Source organism: Eublepharis macularius, chromosome 16 (assembly GCF_028583425.1).
Source record: "Eublepharis macularius isolate TG4126 chromosome 16, MPM_Emac_v1.0, whole genome shotgun sequence".
In the NCBI taxonomy this organism is placed as follows: Eukaryota; Metazoa; Chordata; class Lepidosauria; order Squamata; family Eublepharidae; genus Eublepharis; species Eublepharis macularius.
In genome coordinates this window covers 20521029-20531241 of record NC_072805.1, presented here as the reverse complement: position 1 = coordinate 20531241, position 10213 = coordinate 20521029, and the positions used below count along the sequence as shown (strand labels likewise).

The 10213-nt window shown below is 47.2% G+C and overlaps 1 long non-coding RNA gene across 1 annotated transcript; it reads left to right on the top strand.

The window, feature by feature from the left end:
• Window positions 1-2784: 2784 nt before the first annotated feature.
• On the top strand, window positions 2785-6383 carry LOC129344036 (uncharacterized). The gene is made up of 3 exons (XR_008598359.1): window positions 2785-2921; window positions 4222-4287; window positions 6140-6383. It is a non-coding gene; the product is annotated as an uncharacterized LOC129344036 (long non-coding RNA).
• The last annotated feature ends 3830 nt before the right edge of the window (window positions 6384-10213 follow it).

Sequence of the window (10213 nt, the reverse complement as noted above, 5' to 3'; positions counted from 1 at the left end):
CTCTATGTAAAGACAGTGTCAACCTTATACTATACTCAGCCCATTCACTTCAATGGATTTAGAAGGAAATAATTTTGCTTAGAATTGGGGAAGTTTTAGAGACATGCAGAGGTACTGCCAATATTGCTCAGACCTAATTTCCACGGTGTTCAACGGTGCCTAGGATAGCATAGATCCGGAGGAGTTAGCCGTGTTAGTCTGTAGTAGCAAAATCAAAAAGAGTCCAGTAGCACCTTTAAGCCTAACCAATTTTATTGTAGCATAAGCTTTCGAGAATCACGTTCTCTTCGTCAGATGCATGGAGGCATAAGGAAACTGGCCAAATATAGAGGAAGAGAGGGGGGAGAAGGGGGGAAGGAGGAGGGGGGATGTAAACAACTCCTTTGATATGGAGATGCAGACAGCTCCTTTTGGTGTGGGGATCAGTTTGCTTGTGTAAAGATTCAAAGGAGTTTGCCGTGTTAGTCTGTAGTAGCAAAATCAAAGAGAGTTCAGCAGCACTGCAGCACAAGCCCTCGGAGGTTCAAGTACAGCCAGATCTATAGTTTCCGTGAACTAGCCTCCAGCTTCTTTGTGGCCTGCGTGAATAAAGGAAAGCAAATTGTTCTCACCTATCGTCCTTCCCGCTTGCAAGTTTCGTGCCTCTTTCCCCACCTGCTACTAAATTATAAGGGACGCAGCGCAGGGATTGTGCAATTGTGAAGGGATCGGCGGTGAATTACCACAACATGCTTGGAGAGCTGCCAAAAAGTGGAAAGCAAGCACTTAACTAATTTGGGTTTTACAAGATACTGCAGTCTGCAGGCCATACACTTGAACACAAAATGGATGCTGGTTTAACCACTCATTTGCTCTGTGGCTTGAGAAGTGTCATAGGAAGTCACTGTTTCCAAGCCTGGCTGAATGGCAAATGGCAAGGTTCCTGCTGCTATACTTAGCAACCTCTCGGACCTGATTTTCAAGGCTGCTAAGCACAAAAGAATATTTTTGAGGCAACTGAAACTAGAGGTACTCTCAGTCCCAAGCATGTAATTCGTACCTTGCCTCAGAGTCTCTATCTGTAAAATGGGTTCAGGGCATATTTGCCCAACTTGTGATAACGTTAACAGAAAATAGCAGCTGAGGATGCAGTTTAAATGGCATTGGGAGAAGAGCTATTTAACTTTTATCTTATCCTGCTGAAAATTGTCACTCGAGGAAGATTCTAACTGTGCCTGAATTCAAAATATGAAATTAGATGTCATTGTGTTGTGGACTCTTTGGCTCTTACGATTCTGGCCTTTTTTGCACAGGTGATTTTTGCTGCTTTTGTCCCCGTATCTCTTTGGGTTTTCTTCTGAATTCGGGACGCTTAACTCCCCCTTCAGATTTTAATGCAGCGCTTCAACGGTTTGTGCTTCATATATTAAAAAGGATTTTGTGTGGATTCAAACTACCACTTCCATACGTCCCCCAAGGAGCTGACTCTTGCAGTAGCAACATAAACAGGTTTTCTTAAATGGTTCAGCATGCAACCATCTTTGGGAAATCCAGAACCTAGTTCATTGACACCATAGCAGCAATGCAACCACGTCCGTCTCAGAAGGACCCTTTCAGACCATCTGGTTCCCTTGTAAATCAGAGCTCACTTCATCAGATGCATGAAGTATACATAGCAGATATATTTATACTTAAAAGTGTTATATTTATTCAATCCAATGCTATGAATTTACCCTCCAGAACATCTGATGAAGTGAGATCTGACTTGCCACAGCTTATCCCAAAACAAATGTTATTTGTTAGTCTTTAACAGTGCCACTGGACTCGTTTCATTTTATTGCTACAGACCAACACAGATGCCTCTCTGGAATTATCATCTCGCTCCAAAACTCAGTAAATCCACCAGCTCACCAAAGGAAAACGCTTACATGAATTCAACCTAAGGGAATCTTACTAATGAATAAGGAAACTGGGATTGGTGTCAATTTCCCTGGAGAATCCCCTGAACGTATTTAATAATAAGAGGTGCTGGTACATGAAAGCCACATTTGACTCAGGCAATCTGCTCTCAGAAGTGCTTTCTGTTCCAACCAATTTCCAGGAGTAAGGAAAACGAGTCCAAGGGAAAATGGGGGCAAGGTGTGCACTGATATTAAAAGCCACACTTTTCTGGACACAGGTGCCAGCAACCCTAAAATGTTACCAAGGAGTAGCCAACACCCTTTGCAACTCCATCAAATAGACTCAGGTTCGCGCGGCAAGGCAGGGCTGACCTGGCCCTTGGCCCAGACAGCCCAAGCAGCGTCCGCCATGGCTGGATGGGGACACCACCTGCTTGGGTGCAGGAGCACCAGGGAATCCCAAGGCCGCTCTGCAGAGGCGGGCAGCGGCCAAGCACCTCTGAAGCCCCTCGCCTTGAAACCCCCTCGAGAGGGTCGCTGCGACACGCCTGGGCCGCGTTTACAGATCCGCAGGCTGCAGCTCAGGGTGGGCTCGGAATTCTCTTGCGACCCTATCCTGTAAGGTAAGCGATCGCCTCGAGAGTAGACCACCGAGTTTTCCCCTCTAAGCCCGACGCGGGGGGGGGGGGGGAGTCACGCGCAGGATCGGCCCGCCAGCGCCAGTGCGCACGGCCGGCAAAGCGCGCCAGGCCAGCCGCCCCGCCTCGCCCCCGCGGCCGCCGGGGTGCAAAGGGGGGCGTGGCGCGGCCCTTCGCGCCCTCATTGGCCCGCGGCGGGTGCCGCCCCCGCTCGGAGGCGCGTGGCGGGCGGGCGGTTTTGTTTGGGGGCCGGGCGCGGAGGCGCCGCCCTTGCGCTCCAGCGCCGGCATAAAGAGCGGCCGGGCGCGGCGCAATCGTCGCCTGCGCGTTCACTCTCCCAGTAGCCGCCGAACGGATCCAGCTGAGCCGAGGATGGACGCGCAAGACTGTCCCTGCGTGAGCGGTAATGGCGCTTTCTTGCTTTTGCAAAATAGCGAAGAGTCCAGTAGCACCTTTAAGACTAACTAACTTTACTGTAGCATAAGCTTTGGAGAGTCACAGCTCTCTTCGTCAGATGCAAGAAGAAGAGCATCTGAAGAAGAGAACTGTGATTCTCGAAAGCTTATGCTACAGTAAAGTTGCAAAATCAAAAAGAGTCCAGTAGCACCTTTAAGACTAACCAACTTTACTGTAGCATAGGCTTTGGAGAGCCACAGCTCTCTTTGTCAGATGCTTTCCATGGTTGTATGATCCAGAGTAGTTAGCTGTGTTAGTTTGTCGTAGCAAAAATAGAAAAGAGTCCAGTAGCATCTTTAAGACTAACCAACTTTACTGTAGCATAAGCTTTGGAGAGTCACAGCTCTCTTCGTCAGATGCAAGAAGAAGAGCATCTGAAGAAGAGAACTGTGATTCTCGAAAGCTTATGCTACAGTAAAGTTGGTTAGTCTTAAAGGTGCTACTGGACTCTTTTCATCAGATGCATCATCTTGCTTTTGCGCAGGCTGGTCTACTTGAGAGGCAGGTGACAGTGTCTCTAGCCGATGCGCCTTAGCAAAATAGGTGCTTAGAGGGAAACCAGCGGCCGCCTCTGGTTCAGGCGCCTTCATTTTTTGCTTTTCTTCTGGGCGATCCAGGTATCCTAAGAGCGTGGCGGACGACTGCACCAAGTTGCGGTCTTCTATTGGCTGGCCAAATTGTGTCAAAGATTGCACGCTTTGAATTATGTTGACTTACTAAAACGTTTCCCCCTGCTTTTCTTCCTGGCTCAAAGTGCCGTCTCTTCTTTCAAAGATGTACTCGGCAATATCTCTGTTGGTACAAAGCAACCGGTCCTGGTCCCACTTCCTCCAGGAGCGCTCAGATCCTTCAAGATGGGTAGCCCTATTAGTCTGCAGCAGCAGAAAAGAGCAAGAGTCCAGTAGCACCTGTAAGATGGAAAAAAATTGTATAAGGTATGAGCTTCCCTGAGTCACAGCTCCTATCTGAAGAAGTGAGCTGTGGCTTACGAAAGCTCATACCCTACCACAAATTTTTCTTAGTCTTACGGGTGCTACTGGACTCAGATCCTTGTCAAGTTGCTTCTCAACCTTTTCCTCTGCTTATATTCTGTTTCCCAGGATTAGGTCTCTACATTCCTGAAGGTCTTCCCAGACTTGCTTTGTCAAGGAGGATAAAAAACACGCAGCAGTGATGCTGAACCGAAACTCCCATTTTGGTCGTGTGTGTGACATTAATGCTTTTTTTCTCTCCCGGTCCCATTGCAGGTGGTGTCTGCAGCTGCGGCAACAACTGTCAGTGCAAAAATTGCAAGTGCAAATCGTGCCGAAAAAGTGAGTTTCTGGGTTTGGTTTTTGGTGCTCTGCCCAATTAAATTTGTGCAAGGACTTTTTTAAAAAGCCAGCTGGCAACTTCTGTGCGCTCTATGGCAGTTAACTGTGTGACCTTCCTTGAGGTGTTGCATGGGTAAACTGAACTGGTACACTGTTAGTACCTGCAATGTGTGCATGACTGCACATTGGGGGAGGCACCAACATAGAGCAGCTATGTTGCACAGAAGTGATGAGAAGGGAAAGGTCTGGATGTAATTTGCACACCTTCTCAAACATTTTCTGCACCCCTAATTCATTTCCATAAGCAATAAACTACAAGAACTGTTGCTTGACGTGACTTTAATATCTGCTTAATATGCCAAGTAACGTAGGGTTTCTAGGCGAGCAATAAAACTTCAGTTTGCCCTGAAGGAGCTGGTAGTGACTGAGCTTTGAATTGGGAAGCCTCAGTGCAAACCTCGAGTTTGCTGTGAGCTTATGCACTTAATTCATTTTTTCCTGCTCTTCTTTCCTCCAAGGAATTCAGGAGAGCATACTGAATCCCCCTCTTTATCCATTTTACCCTCAAAAACCCTGAGAGGTAGGTTACTCTGAGAAGAGGGTGACTGCGCCAAGGTCACCCAGTGAGCATCCGTGGCAGAATGGGGATTCAGTCTTGGGTTTGCCAGAGCCTAATCCGGCACTCTAACCGTTACATCATTCTGGCTCACTCAGATGAGCTTTGGCTGGCCCCGTAGCTGCTATATTGGGCTGCTGACAATGACTTCCCTTGCAGGGCTGCTGTCACTGTTTCAACAAATTTAAGAAGTCCAGTAGCACCTTTAAGACTAACCAACTTTTTTGAGGCATAAGCCTTCGAGAACCACAGCTCTCAATAAAGTTGGTTAAAGGTGCTACTGGACTTTTTACTATTTTGCAACTACAGACTAACACAGCTAACTCCTCTGAACTAATTTAACGTATATGAAATGTACGTAAGCATTTCATATGTAAAGCTGTACAGCTCTCCCATTTGAAGAGCAGCTGTAGTTCTAAGCAGCCCTGATTAAAAAGCAAATGGGGAAAGGACCGTTCTTGGACAGGGTCGACCTAGAGATGCTCTCCTCCTTGAGCATCCTTCACGAGCCCTTCTTGTGTGCTCTCTGGCAAAGACTTTCTGTGGAGTATAAAGTAGGGCGGAAACAGCTGCAGCTGAAACAGTAGCACAAACTCTGCAGCTGAAGTGAATCAGGGCACGGAGTCCCTGCTCTTGTGCCTTGCTAAGAGTGCCAATGTAGCTAATGTAGTGCAAGTTGCCTGTGAAAGGGCCTATCTCAAAAACGGAAAGTCTGCTGTGTTGGTTAGCTGCTGCTCCTTTTAGCCAGCCCCACCCTCAAAGCGACTTCCTAAGTATCTTACAGAACTTGAGCGTATCCGTCAGAAAATAGTTTGCAAAAGGCGTGCAAGGAGAGTCTGTCTGCTGAGGTTTCTTCCAGGTAGGTGTAGATGAGCCCAGATCAGGTTGTTACTCTTATCTGGCTTTGATAAGAAATGAGAGCGGATCAGCGGAGGAGGAGGAAACTGTGGGCAGGAGATTCCTATCTAAGCCCTACTGGATTCAGGATTGAGAACTGGAAATGTGACTTACTTGCAGAGTTTCTTACAGTGAATCTTTGGTTTGATCTAATAGTGGATCTGCAAGGCAGATTACAGCTGATCTCGCCACGTAGGGTGTGACTTGGCAGACAGTCCCAAATTTGCCTAAGGCTGCGACTGCTAGAGAGAGGCATGAAGTTCAGTTTTCTCTCCGTTCTGCTGTCCTCCGTGGTCCCACTCACGAAGCTTTCTTTTATTCCTTTTCTTCCCCACCCAGGCTGCTGTTCCTGTTGCCCGGTCGGCTGCACCAAATGTGCTCAGGGCTGCATCTGCAAAGGGCAACCTGCCACGAAATGCAGCTGCTGCAAGTGAACTTCCCCTTGCTGCCCAAGCAATGATCTGTATATTTGACTGCCTGCAAGAATGTAACCTTATTGTTCATTTCTATCTGTGCCTGTGCATTTTCTACCATCTAGATGTTAAAAAAAAATAAGGAACTTGAAAATAAAGTGTGTGTGTGTGTGTACATATATATGCAGCTGTGCATCTCATTTGGGATTTAAGGCCTATTGGTGTAACCTTTCCTCCTTATTCTCTCCCCCCCCCCCCCCAAACATGGGATCCAGCCCTGTAAATCTTACTCCAGGGAGTGGGCGAGGGAGAGGGATACACTGGCCTTCACGACAACGTTTCAGTGACGTGGTCTATATAGCGATGAGCTCTGCTGTGGCACCTGCTGATGTGTTCCTTGGCGCTCACGTCATCCTTTGAATAAAGCAAAGAGCTACTCATGGGTTTCCACTGCGGGAGGAGGTGCTTCCAAAGAGTCCAGAAAGTGTTGCATTGGAACAAGCTGTTTCCAAATAGACACAATCATGGGAGGGCTGGGTTTTGCAACTGGCCTCAATCAAGCCATTCTGTGATAGGCCGGGCCAGCCATGGTGTGGTGGCATCTGCTGTCTTCTCAAGCTTGCCCGCAGGCTCAGTAAGATTGGGTCCTTCCTTGTTATGTATCACTTAAAAAAAATCTTTTATAATTGATGGGATTCTGTGTATAGAATAGGATCGTGTATGAAAGGCCCTCTGTTCAATGAGGTCCAGCAAGGCTTTTTTTCAGCTGGAACGCAGCGGAACGGAGTTCAGACACCGCTTGAAAATGGTCACATGGCCGGCGGCCCCGCCCCCTGAGCTCCAGACAGAGGGGAGTTTACATTGCCCTGCGCGCCGCTGGAGCGGCACAGAGGGCAATCTAAACTCCCCTCTGTCTGGAGATCAGGGGGCGGGGCCGCTGGCCATGAGACCATTTGCACCGAGGGCAATTTAAACTTTAAAAAACTCCCCTCTTGTTCCAGCTGACCCAAAGCGCGGTCCTGAGTTCCACCACCCCTTTTCCCAGAAAAAAAGCTCTTGAGGTCCAGTATAATTTATGCTTGGGCTCCACCCACCAACATATATAAGGCAGGTTCTAACCCTTCTAAAATACCGTCCCTGCCATAAAAGGGTTGATTGAGGGTTAGAATTAGGGAAAGCAATTGCTTTGATACCAATGTATCTGAAATGCCCAAGTAAGAATAATTGAACTAGTGCCTATGGAAATCTTAAGGAAAGTCTCTAACCCCAGAGCAATCTCACACGTCTCTCTGAGGCAGGAGGCTGCCTACTGTCTCTCTGCATGACTCACTGGTAGAAGGCAAAGGCAAAATGCTCCAAATGCACTGAGTCCCAATATTTGTCCACTCCCTCTACAGCAGAGCAACAAGCCTATCCCTCTTGCTACACAGGTGTAGCAGAGTTGCCCGCCTTCAAAGGAGGCTGCTTGTTATCTCTGTATGAGTCACAGCTCTGGATCGCTCAACTAAAATAGTCACAGAAGATGGTAAGAATTATTTGCCCTTGAAGTTGACTGCAGAAACAGCGTTGTAGCATGAGCTCCAATGTTAACATTGGGAACAAGACGTGCTTCCGTTCCCAGGACTTCAGAGAAGTGAGACTGAAATACCGGAAAAAGCAGTAATGATTGAGATCCCCCAAAGCCTTTAAGGGCCCACCTGATGGACTATCTGGGGCATGGTTTAAATATAAGCTTGGTGAGGCAAAAAGAATTTCCCATGGGCCATGTGACACTTGCGCATTTGATTAACAAAATGAGCTGTGCAAAGCAGCTACATATCCTTAGTGTGCCAGCCCATCTGCCCAGCCCATGGGCCTTTGGTATGCTCATGCTGCAGCTGCCTGGCGTGGGGGCAGCCTAGTTTAAATGAGAGGGCTTGCAAATGCAAAGTCCTGCCAGTGAGTTCTTTTGTCTCACCAGCATGTCATTTAAATTGGACCCAGGTGGCTTCTCTTTATTTGCGACAGCAGGGCTAGCCCTAAAAGCATTTCTGGAGCACCCTTAAAAGACAACACTCCTTCGGATATTTAGCATATCTTTTTCATCCCTTGCATGGTTTTGTATTTGGGTTTTCTGACCCGACTCCGAACGGCCCACGTCTGGCTCTCTGTCTGCTAGGGGGTGGTTCCTCTTGGCCCCAGCCTCCTTCCAGAATTCATACCCAACCAACTTGAGCGTGGACTCAACTCCTTGGTATTCTATTGTTTATGGCTCCGACTGCCCTCCTCTTCTGGGGCATATCGGCTGAAGAGGCTAGCAGAAGTTGTGCCTTCTCTTCTTCAGGGGAGGCGGGACCAAGACATAATCCCATGGAGGAGTCAATCACTGAATGTTAGGAGACTCCAAGCCAGGCTTCCTCCTATGATGGGGCCAGCTGTTTAAAACTGGGTGTTCCCTGCAGACCTAAAGAAGATGCCCCCTCGATTCTTCTGAAGCACGTCCTGCTCCAATGAGTTAGGGGAAAGCCCAGAATGGCTCTTTGCTTTGGGAAGAGATGCTTTGTTAGAGAAGCCAGTGGGAACCAGGAAATCTATTGGGGGTCACTGCTCTAATTTTCTACAGTATCCCCACGGCTGGTCTCTTCACTCTCCTAAAAGATTCATTTGGATTTCCATCCTGAAGTTCCAAGGAAGTGAGGTTTTGAAATCGGTAATCACAACAGAATCTTCAAGCCAAAACATCAGAGCCAGTGTGGTGTAGTGGTTAAAGTAATGGAATAGGATCAAGGAGACCCAGGTTCGAATCCCCCCTCTGCTACGCAAGTTCACTGGGTGACCTTGGCCCGTTTACCCTCTCGGCTGACCCTACCTTGCAGGTTGTTGTGAGGACAAAATGGAGGAGAGCATAATAATGTAAGCTGCTTTAGGTCTCCAGTAGGGGGAAAGGCGGGATAGAAATGAAGTTAAAGTCACAGCCGAACCTTCTGGCTACAACGGGTCTGCCTTAATTAAAAAGGTCTGGCATTGCTTCTACAGCATGCTGAAAAGAGTTTTTATTTTCTGTGGAGGAAGCGTGTCCAGGAACAAAGTATTTTGCAGGGGCACTTGTACAACCTTGCCTCCTCCTACGCTGCCACCATCTGGGAGCAAGACAGTGAGCGGGGGGGGGGGCGCACTCTCAGCCAGCAGCAGAGGCTGAGTGGACGTTAAGGCTTGAAACATTGCAGAAACATTCCCCCCCCTCTGCCCCCATAATTTCTCCTCCTCAAGGCTCTCTCTCCCTCCCCCATATTTTTCCAATGGAAAAATTTGAAATTTTAGGCAAAATCACACAATTTTCCCAGGAATTTGGTTAGAGTGCCAGACTAGGATCAGCGGGACCCAGGTTAGATTCTCCACTCTGCTATGAAAGCTCAGCAGGTCACCTTAGGCCAGCCACTCTCTTGGCCGATCCTACCTCACAGGGTGGTGGTTGTCCTCATAACATGGAGTCAGGGAAAACAATGTTGTGAGCTGCTTTTCCATTGGGGAGAAAAGTGGGGTATAAACATCTAAATGAATACAATTATCTTTCGGAATGAGTGAAATGCTTTTTAAGAGAAGGGTTCCCTCACTAAAAATGTACGGTTTGTATTTGAAGTTTTTTCTTTTAGAAAAAAAATAGGCACATTCTGTATGGTGGAGAAAGCAGATAATAAGTTAGAATTTTCCATATGTTTTTCATATATTTGTTTTTTTACAATAAACCTTTTTAAAATGTACAGTATGAAGATTTTTATTCAAACAATCCACACAGAATTTGAGAAGAATAATTCCTGAGTACAGTGCAGTATATTATAGATACATACAACATAATTTTGAGGAGGTATTTATTGTTTAAGTGCGACTAATTTTGCCTACAGTTTACATGCCATAATTTGTATGGGAATACACTACTGAATTTAATGGCAGGAACAATCTCTCAGTCCTATCAGCATATTGGGATATCCAGGGCTTTTTTTCTGGGAAAAGAGGCGGTGGA